Genomic DNA, 12048 nt, shown 5'->3' on the forward strand with positions numbered 1-12048 from the left:
TTTCGTTGGACGAAAAAACCATTTTCCATTTTCGAGTGCCCGAAAGGAGGTTTTTTTGTGAAGGAACTACCAAATAGTTGTTGCAAAATTGGACCAAATCATTTTTATAAAATACTAGGACATATTTAATGCACAATTGACAAAATGGTTGGGTGTAAAAAAATTTGATCCACCTCTCGTGAAAAAGACAAATTTCCGCCGATTCAGTTGGAAGCGGGTCAAATTTGAACTGCAGCTGCCTCATAGTTTGCTATTTATTTTTTCCAAAAATCATTTCTAGTTACATAAGAACCTATTTAATCATAAATACATGGTTTGGTGGCGATACGTTGATGTTTGGGCGGTGGCCGATGGCCCCAACTCTAGAGCGCGTAAACTCGCATGCCCGTCGCGTGGTCACCGCGTGACCGTAATGTTGCCATGTGTTCTGGGTGGCCTAGGCATGTCTAGTGGGTTGGGCACTCCCCAGGTTGGTGCTAGGAAGAAAATTACAACATAAGATTCTCATGAGGAGACCGATCGATGCTCAAACATGAATTAGTAGCCAAGTGTTTGATTAGCGGTACGGGAAATGCACATGGCAAATGGGCGTGAGTTTTGGCTGAGGATGATAATCTACTAAGTAGAATGTCTTCACAAATTTTGAGCTCAAAAGGAGGATCCTAGGTGGTACTTGCTTTGCAAAGTACCACGCTGGACAAAAATATGAATGTTGAAGCTGGGCTCAAAATAATGAATGGAGTGAGCTCAAATTTTGTGGAGGATGGTTATTTGGGCATAGGAAAGCATTGTAGAAAATTGATACCATTTGGACATGCCAAAGTAGTACTTCCTTCACAATGCTCTTCTATGGACAGAAACTTGGGAAAACTAGTGAGAGAGATTGGATGAATGAAATGAGCTCAAAATTGGTGTAGGTAAGTTACTTAGGTATGGTCATGCGCTGGTAAATTTTCAGATCATTTGGGTAAGCCTAGCTAGTACTTACTTCACAAAGCTTCTCTCGAGGTAGAAACTTTGGAAATTTCCCGAGAAAGATTTACTAGGAAAATTGAGCTGAATATTATCATGTGGCAATGATTTGGGTATGGAAGAGTGCCCGAAAAGTTTGAGGGTAATAGGAGGGGTCTATATAACACTTGTTTTGCAACGTGCCAATTTGGCCATAAAATATAAATTGAACCTGGGCTCACATAGATGATTTGACTGAGCTGCAATTTGGAGGAGGGTGATAATTTGGGCATATGAAGGAACTGTATAAATTTCATGTCATTTAGAGATATAAAAAAGGTACTTCCTTCACAATGCTTCTAGGTGGACAAAAACTTTGGAAATTTGCCGAAGAAGATTTGCTAGGCAAATGGAGCTGAATTTTGTCATGCGGTAATGATTTGGATAGGAAAGAGTGCCAAAAAATTCCGAGGGCAATCAAGAATATATAAATAGCACTTCCTTCATAAAGAGTTGTTGTGAACAGAATAGGAAAATGAATATTGTTGAATTAGTTTTTAACTAGGCAAGGAAGGATTTTTACACATTTGATGAAGATATGCCCCAAAGAATTTATGAGATTTTTTTGGGAATTTTGGGAATGATAGAAATATAGGTTGCTTCACAACCTAGGGCAAAAACTGCCACATGGACATGACACATAGGCAAAACTGATGAGATGGCGCCTAGTCATCACAACCCACCATAATCTACAAGGCTATGACCATCTATATTGGTCACTAACAACTAGAAATAAGGCAGCGGACTAGCACTGTTTGCTTTGTGACCATTTCGTGTAAGGAAATTATGACCTTTCTGACCAAAATGGTCGCAATGGTTTAGGGTTTGGAGCCCCCTGAACAGCTTTTGACCAATTGGTCTAAAATGGTCATAAATTTATGACCAATTCTTCGAGGGTCACTGACAGAAGGTCATAAGTTGACATATTTCTTGTAGTGATACGTCTCCATCGTATCTATAATTTTTGATTGTTCCATGCCAATATTCTACGACTTTCATATAATTTTGGCAACTTTTTATACTATTTTTGGGACTAACATATTGATCCAATGCCCAATGCCAGTTCCTGTGTGTTGCATATTTTTGGTTTCGCAGAATATCCATATCAAACGGAGTCCAAACGGGATAAAAACGGACGAAGATACTTTTTGGAATATTTGGAAAATTCCGGAAGAAAAATCCATGCGAGACGGTGCCCGAGGTGGTCACGAGGCAGGGGGCGCACCTGCCCCCCCCCCCTGGGCGCGCCCCCTACCCTCGTGAGCCACCCTTAAGGCGTTTGACGCTCTTCTTTTGCCACAAGAAAGCTAATTTTCGGGAAAAAATCACGGCGCTGGTTTCAGGCCAATCGGAGTTACGGATCTCCATATATACACGAAACGGTGAAACAGAGCCAGGAGAGAACGCGGAAATAGAGAGAGACAGAGAGACAGATCCAATCTCGGAGGGGCTCTCGCCCCTCCCACGCCATGGAGGCCAAGGACCAGAGGGGAAACCCTTCTCCCATCTAGGGAGGAGGTCAAGGAAGAAGATGAAGAAGAAGGGGGCCGTCTCCCCCTTGCTTCTGGTGGCGCAGGAGTGCCACCGGGGGCCATCATCATCACCGTCATCTTCACCAACAACTTCACCGCCTTCACCACCAACCCTTCCTCCCTCTATGCAGCGGTGTAACCTCTCTCTTACCCGCTGTAATCTCTACTTAAACATGGTGCTCAATGCTATATATTATTTCCTTATGATGTATGGCTATCCTATGATGTTTGAGTAGATCCGTTTTGTCCTAATGGCTATTTGATGATCAAGATTGGTTTGAGTTGCATGTTTTATTATTGGTGTTGCCCTATGCTGCTCTCCGTGTCGCGCAAGCGTGAGGGATTCCCGCTGTAGGGTGTTGCAATATGTTTATGATTTTCTTATGGTGGGTGGCGTGAGTGAACAGAATCACAAACCCGAGTAAGTAGGTTGTTTGCGTATGGGATAAAGAGGACTTGATGCTTTAATGCTATGGTTGGGTTTTACCTTAATGAATCTTTAGTAGTTGCGGATTCTTGCTAGAGTTTCAATCATAAGTGCATATGATCCAAGTAGAGAAAGTATGTTAGCTTATGCATCTCCCTCAAATAAAATTGTAATAATGATTACCGGTCTAGTTATCGATTGCCTAGGGACAAATAACTTTCTCATAACAACAAACTCTCTACTAAACCTAACTTAGTTGTGTCTTTATCTAAACAGCCCCTACTTTTTATTTACCTGCTTTTTATTATCTTGCATACCTATCCAACAACACCTACAAAGTACTTCTAGTTTCATACTTGTTCTAGGTAAAGCGAACATCAAGCATGCGTAGAGTTGTATCGGTGGTCGATAGAACTTGAGGGAATATTTGTTCTGCCTTTAGCTCCTCGTTGTGTTCGACACTCTTACTTATCGAAAACTGTTGTGATCCCCTATATTTGTGGGTTATCAAGAGTACCACGGAGAAAATCAATTGCAACAGGCGTCGCCTGGCGTTCAGTTCTCAGGAGATGCCTCCAGCTGCCGCCTTCACCGAGCCTCAGATAGCCGAGGTGCGAAATATTATCAGCCCCAACACACTCAAGAGGGTGGTCTCTGAGCAGAACTCGATCCAATTACAGTAGAAGAAGCAGAAGGGACGGAAAAGAAAAAATAACAAGGGTGCGAGCTAGCCGGCACCGAGTACGATCCGTGCTAAGGACAGGCCACCTTCGCCTAAGGATATCTCGAGGAGGGTGCATGTGGCAGGTAGGCCGATGCTACCGACTAATCTGCTCAATGCTACAACCGGTGCTATGCGGAGTCTGCATGACAGTGTTCTTTCTATGGAGAAGCGACGTCTCTCCGAGAATGATGTGGCATACCTGATTTTCGTGGCCAAGGTGCCAGAGGGCATGAGCTTTGTCGATAGCACCATCAGGGGTATGATCGTCCTGCGGTTTGATGACATCTTCGCTATGTTTAACCTTCATCCGCTGCACTACACCTTCATTCGGCTATTTTCGCTCAGTATGGAGATGCGGATCATTAGAGACAAGACCCCGGACATCGTGATAGTCGACCCCTTCTACATGCGTGCCAAGATCTTGGGCAGCGCTGGGGACCAGTAAATCGCGAGTTCATACCTCGAAGGCGTCATTATGGCGAACCCAGATAAGGATAACTTCCTCGTGCCTTACTTTCCCGAGTAAGTCATCCCCTCACCGCCTCATAACATATGATTTCTTAGATTTCGATCGTTCTTTTTTTCTAACATTTCATGTTTTGTGCAGTGACACACATTGCACACTCATCCTCTTAGGCCCGAAATATTCCATGGCCATGTATTTCAACTCGGACCATGAGTCAAAGAAAGACTACACAAATATCAAGAAAGTTCTTGATGATGCTCTCCCCGGCTACGCCAAATCTGGAGGCACCTTCAGGAGGCCAATTTGTAGGTAGGGCAAGCACGTGTTCACCCATGTAACAACGTTCCCTTGCGTCAAGCAGCCGCCTGGCGGTCAGAAGGATGCATACTACACCCTCCATCACATGCGGGCGATCGTACGGGACCATAATCACCTTCTGCTACCAACTAATCTCAAAGATTGGGCCGCAACCTTGTCGGCAATCCAGGACACGAACATCAGACAAGAATTCATTCGCATTCAGTCAGAGTTTGCGAAAATCATCCATCAAGATGTCCTTCGTACCTCTGAAGGAAATATGCCCTAGAGGCAATAATAAAGTTATTATTTATTTCCTTATATCATGATAAATGTTTATTATTCATGCTAGAATTGTATTAACCGGAAACATAATACATGTGTGAATACATAGACAAACAGAGTGTCACTAGTATGCCTCTACTTGACTAGCTCGTTAATCAAAGATGGTTATGTTTCCTAACCATGAACAAAGAGTTGTTATTTGATTAACGGGATCACATCATTAGATGAATGATCTGATTGACATGACCCATTCCATTAGCTTAGCAGCCGATCGTTTAGTATGTTGCTATTGCTTTCTTCATGACTTATACATGTTCCTATGACTATGATATTATGTAACTCCCGTGTGCCGGAGGAACACTTTGTGTGCTACCAAACGTCACAACGTAACTGGGTGATTATAAAGGTACTCTACAGGTATCTCCAAAGGTACATGTTGGGTTGACGTATTTCGAGATTAGGATTTGTCACTCTGATTGTCGGAGAGGTATCTCTGGGCCCCTCGGTAATGCACATCACTTAAGCCTTGCAAGCAATGCAACTAATGAGTTAGTTGTGCGATGATGTATTACAGAACGAGTAAAGAGACTTGCCGGTAACGAGATTGAACTAGGACTCCACATCCTTGCCGCGCCTAGCCTTGGCCGGCCTCCTCCTCCTCCATCCTTTATATACAGGGGCAGGGGACACCCCATAGACACACAAGTTGATCCACGTGATCTTATTCTTAGCCGTGTGCGGCGCCCCCTGCCACCATAGTCCTCGATAATATTGTAGCGGTGCTTAGGCGAAGCCCTGCGACAGTAGTACATCAAGATCGTCACCACGCCGTCGTGCTGACGGAACTCTTCCCCGACACTTTGCTGGATCGGAGTCCGGGGATCATCATCGAGCTGAACGTGTGCTAAAACTCGGAGGTGCCGTAGTTTCGGTGCTTGATCGGTCGGGCCGTGAAGACGTACGACTACATCAACTGCGTTGTCATAACACTTCCGCTGTCGATCTACAAGGATACGTAGATCACACTCTCCCCTCTCATTGCTATGCATCACCATGATCTTGCGTGTGCGTAGGAAAATTTTGAAATTACTACGTTCCCCAACAGTGGTATCAGAGCCAGGTTTTATGGTTTGATGTTATATGCACGAGTAGAACACAAGTGAGTTGTGGGCGATATAAGTCATACTGCCTACCAGCATGTCATACTTTGGTTCGGTGGTATTGTTGGATGAAGCGGCCCGGTCCAACATTACGCGTACGCTTACGCGAGACCGGTTCTCCCGACGTGCTTTGCACATAGGTGGCTTGCGGGTGACTGTTTCTCCAACTTTAGTTGAACCGAGTGTGGCTACGCCTGGTCCTTGTGAAGGTTAAAACGGAGTCTATTTGGCAAACTATCGTTGTGGTTTTGATGCGTAGGTGAGATTGGTTCTTGCTTAAGCCCGTAGCAGCCACGTAAAACTTGCAACAACAAAGTAGAGGACGTCTAACTTGTTTTTGCAGGGCATGTTGTGATGTGATATGGTCAAGACATGATGCTAAATTTTATTGTATGAGATGATCATGTTTTGTAACCGAGTTATCGGCAACTGGCAGGAGCCATATGGTTGTCGCTTTATTGTATGCAATGCAATCGCGGTGTAATGCTTTACTTTATCACTAAGCGGTAGCGATAGTCGTGGAAGCATAAGATTGGCGAGACGACAACGATGCTACGACGGAGATCAAGGTGTCACGCCGGTGACGATGGTGATCATGACGGTGCTTCGAAGATGGAGATCACAAGCACAAGATGATGATGGCCATATCATATCACTTATATTGATTGCATGTGATGTTTATCTTTTTATGCATCTTATCTTGCTTTGATTAATGGTAGCATTATAAGATGATCTCTCACTAAATTATCAAGAAGTGTTCTCCCTGAGTATGCACCGTTGCCAAAGTTCATCGTGCCCAGACACCACGTGATGATCGGGTGTAATAAGCTCTACGTCCATCTACAACGGGTGCAAGCCAGTTTTTGCACACGCAGAATACTCAGGTTAAACTTGACGAGCCTAGCATATGCAGATATGGCCTCGGAACACGGAGACCGAAAGGTCGAGCATGAATCATATAGTAGATATGATCAACATAACGATGTTCACCATTGAAAACTACTCCATCTCACGTGATGATCGGTTATGGTTTAGTTGATTTGGATCACGTGATCATTTAGAGGATTAGAGGGATGTTCATCTAAGTGGGAGTTCTTAAATAATTTGAGTAATTGAACTTAAATTTATCATGAACTTAGTCCTGGTAGTATTTTGCAAATTATGTTGTAGATCAATAGCTCGCGTTGTTGCTTCCCTGTGTTTATTTTGATATGTTCCTAGAGAAAATTGTGTTGAAAGATGTTAGTAGCAATGATGCGGATTGGATCCGTGATCTGAGGTTTATCCTCATTGCTGCACAGAAGAATTATGTCCTTGATGCACCGCTAGGTGACAGACCTATTGCAGGAGCAGATGTAAACGTTATAAACGTTTGGCTAGCTCAATATGATGACTACTTGATAGTTTAGTGCACCATGCTTAATGGCTTAGAATCGGGACTTCAAAGACGTTTTGAACATCATGGTCCATATGAGATGTTCCAGGAGTTGAAGTTAATATTTCAAGCAAATACCCGAGTTGAGAGATATGAAGTCTCCAACAAGTTCTATAGCTAAAAGATGGAGGAGAATCGCTCAACTAGTGAGCATGTGCTCAGATTGTCTGGGTACTACAATCGCTTGAATCAAGTGGGAGTTAATCTTCCAGATAAGATAGTGATTGACAGAATTCTCTAGTCGCCATCACCAAGTTAGTAGAACTTCGTGATGGACTATAATATGCAAGGGATAACGGAAACAAACCCCAAGATCTTCGTGATGCTGAAATCAACGAAGGTAGAAATCAAGAAAAACATCAAGTGTTGATGGTTGACAAGACCACTAGTTTCAAGAAAAAGGCAAAGGGAAGAAGGGGAACTTCAAGAAGAACGGCAAGCAAGTTGCTGCTCAAGTGAAGAAGCCCAAGTCTGATCCTAAGCCTGAGACTAAGTGCTTCTACTGCAAAGGGACTGGTCACTGGAAGCGGAACTACCCCAAGTGATTGGCGGATAAGAAGGATGGCAAAGTGAACATAAGTATATTTGATATACATGTTATTGATGTGTACTTTACTAGTGTTTATAGCAACCCCTCAGTATTTGATGCTAGTTCAGTTGCTAAGATTAGTAACTCGAAACGGGAGTTGCAGAATAAACAGAGACTAGTTAAGGGTGAAGTGACGATGTGTGTTGGAAGTGGTTCCAAGATTGATATGATCATCATCGCACACTCCCTATAAATTCGGGATTTGTGTTGAACCTAAATAAGTGTTATTTGGTGTTTACGTTGAGCATGAATATGATTTGATCATGTTTATTGTAATACGGCTATTCATTTAAGTAAGAGAATAAATTGTTGTTCTGTTTACATGAATAAAACCTTATATGGTTACACACCCAATGAAAATAGCTCGTTGAATCTCGATCATAGTGATACACATAATCATAATATTGAAACCAAAAGATGCAAAGTTAATAATGATAGTGCAACTTATTTGTAGCACTGCCGTTTAGGTCATATTGGTGTAAAGCGCATGAAGAAACTCCATGCTGATGGGCTTTTGGAATCACTTGATTATGAATCAGTTGATGCTTGCGAACCATGCCTCATGGGCAAGATGACTAAGACTATGTTCTTCGGAACAATGGAGCGAGCAACAGATTTGTTGGAAATCATACATACTGATGTATGTGGTCCGATGAATATTGAGGCTCGCGATAGGTATCATTATTTTCTCATCTTCACAGATGATTTGAGCAGATATGAGTATATCTACTTGATGAAACATAAGTCTGAAACATTTGAAAAGTTCAAAGAATTTCAGAGTGAAGTGGAGAATCATCGTAACAAGAAAATAAGGCTTCTAGGATCTGATCGCAGAGACAAATATTTGAGTTACGAGTTTGGTCTTCAATTAAAACGATGTGGAATAGTTTCACAAATTCGTGCCACCCGGAACACCACGGCATAATGGTGTGTCCGAACGTCATAGCCGTACTTTATTAGATATAGTGCAAATCTATGATGTTTCTTACCGATTTACCACTATCGTTTTTGAGGTTATGCATTAAAGACAGCTGCATTCACGTTAAAAAGGGGCACCATCTAAGTCCGTTGAGACGACACAATCTGAACTGTGGTTTAGCAAGAAACCAAAGTTGTCGTTTCTTAAAATTTGGGGTTGCGATGCTTATAAGAAAAAGTTTCATCATGATAAGCTCAAAACCCAAATCAGAGAAATGTGTCTTCATAGGATACCCAAAGGAGACAGTTGGGTACACCTTCTATCACATATCTGAAGGCAAGATATTCGTTGCTTATAATGGATCCTTTCTAGAGAAGGAATTTCTCTCGAAAGAAGTGAGTGGGAGGAAAGTAGAACTTGATAAGGTAATTGTACCTTCTCCCTTATTGGAAAGTAGTCCATCACAGAAATCTCTTCCTGTGACTACTACACCAATTAGTGAGGAAGCTAATGATGATGATCATGTAACTTTAGATCAAGTTACTACCGAATCTCATAGATAAACCAGAGTGAGATCTGCACCAGAGTGGTATGGTAATCCTGTTCTAGAAGTTATGTTACTAGACCATGACGAACCTACGAATTATGAGGAAGCGATGATGAGCCCAGATTCCGCAAAGTGGCTTGAAACCATGAAATCTGAGATATGATCCATGTATAAAAACAAAGTATGGACTTTGATGGATTTGCCCGATGATCGGCAAGCCATAGAAAATAAATGGATCTTCAAGAGGAAGACGGACGCTGATAGTAGTGTTACTATATACAAAGCTAGAATTGTCGCAAAAAGGTTTTCGACAAGTTCAAGGTGTTGACTACGATGAGATTTTCTCACTCGTAGCGATGCTTAAGTTTGTCCAAATCATGTTAGCAATTGCCGCATTTTATGAAATCTGTCAAATGGATAAACAAAACTGCATTCCTTAATGAATTTATTAAAGAAGAGTTGTATATGATGCAACCAGAAGGTTTTGTCAATCCTAAAGGTGTTAACAAAATATGCAAGCTCCAGCGATTCATCTATGGACTGGTGCAAGCATCTCGGAGTTGGAATACACGCTTTGATAAGTTGATCAAAGCATATAGTTTTATACAGACTTGCGGTGAAGCTTGTATTTACAAGAAAGTGAGTGGGAGCACTATAGCATTTCTGATAAGTATATGTGAATGACATATTGTTGATCTGAAATGATGTAGAATTATTCTGCAAAGCATAAAGGAGTGTTTGAAAGGAGTTTTTCAAAGAAAGACCTCGGTGAAGCTACTTACATATTGAGTATCAAGATCTATAGAGATAGATCAAGACGCTTGATAAGTTTTTTCAATGAGTACATACCTTGACAAGATTTTGAAGTAGTTCAAAATGGAACAGTCAAAGAAAGAGTTCTTGCCTGTGTTACAAGGTGTGAAATTGAGTAAGACTCAAAACCCGACCACAGCAGAAGATAGAAAGAGAATGAAAGTCATTCCCTATGCCTTGGCCATAGGTTCTATAAAGTATGCCATGCTGTGTACCAGATCTATTGTATACCCTACACTGATTTTGGCAAGGGAGTACAATAGTGATCTAGGAGTAGATCACTGGACAGCGGTCAGAATTATCCTTAGTGAAATAAGGATATGTTTCTCGATTATGGACGTGACAAAAGGTTCATCGTAAAGGGTTACGCCGATGCAAGTTTTGACACTAATCTAGATGACTCTAAGTCTCGGTCTAGATACATATTGAAAGTGGGAGAAATTAGCTAGAGTAGCTCCATGCAGAGCATTGTTGACATAGAAATTTGCAAAATACATGCGGATCTGAATGTGGCAGACCCGTTGACTAAGATTCTCTCACAAGCAAAACATGATCACACCTTAGTACTCTTTGGGTGTTAATCACATAGCGATGTGAACTAGATTACTGAATCCAGTAAACCCTTTGGGTGTTGGTCACACGGCGATGTGAACTATGGGTGTTAATCACATGGTGATGTGAACTATTGCTGTTAAATCACATGACGATGTGAACTAGATTATTGACTCTAGTGCAAGTGGGAGACTGAAGGAAATATGCCCTAGAGGCAATAATAAAGTTATTATTTATTTCCTTATATCATGATAAATGTTTATTATTCATGCTAGAATTGTATTAACCGGAAACATAATACATGTGTGAATACATAGACAAACAGAGTGTCACTAGTATGCCTCTACTTGACTAGCTCGTTAATCAAAGATGGTTATGTTTCCTAACCATGAACAAAGAGTTGTTATTTGATTAACGGGATCACATCATTAGATGAATGATCTGATTGACATGACCCATTCCATTAGCTTAGCACCCGATCGTTTAGTATGTTGCTATTGCTTTCTTCATGACTTATACATGTTCCTATGACTATGAGATTATGTAACTCCCGTGTGCCGGAGGAACACTTTGTGTGCTACCAAACGTCACAACGTAACTGGGTGATTATAAAGGTACTCTACAGGTGTTTCCAAAGGTACATGTTGGGTTGACGTATTTTGAGATTAGGATTTGTCACTCCGATTGTCGGAGAGGTATCTCTGGGCCCTCTCGGTAATGCACATCACTTAAGCCTTGCAAGCAATGCAACTAATGAGTTAGTTGCGCGATGATGTATTACAGAACGAGTAAAGAGACTTGCCGGTAACGAGATTGAACTAGGTATTGGATACCGACGATCAAATCTCGGGCAAGTAACATACCGATGACAAAGGGAACAACGTATGTTGTTATGCGGTCTGACCGATAAAGATCTTCGTAGAATATGTAGGAGCCAACATGGGCATCTAGGTCTCGCTATTGGTTATTGACCGGAGACGTGTCTCGGTCATGTCTACATTGTTCTCGAACCCGTAGGGTCCGCATGCTTAAGGTTTCGATGACAGTTATATTATGAGTTTATGAGTTTTGATGTACCGAAGGAGTTCGGAGTCCCGGATGAGATCGGGGACATGACGAGGAGTCTTGAAATGGTCGAGACGTAAAGATCGATATATTGGACGACTATATTCGGACATCGGAAAGGTTTCGAGTGATTCGGATATTTTTTGGAGTACCGGAGAGTTACGGGAATTCGCCGGGAGAAGTATTGGGCCTTAATGGGATTTAGTGGGAAGAGGAGAAAGGGCCT

This window comes from Triticum aestivum, chromosome 2A, assembly GCF_018294505.1.
Source record: "Triticum aestivum cultivar Chinese Spring chromosome 2A, IWGSC CS RefSeq v2.1, whole genome shotgun sequence".
NCBI classification, from domain to species: domain Eukaryota; kingdom Viridiplantae; phylum Streptophyta; class Magnoliopsida; order Poales; family Poaceae; genus Triticum; species Triticum aestivum.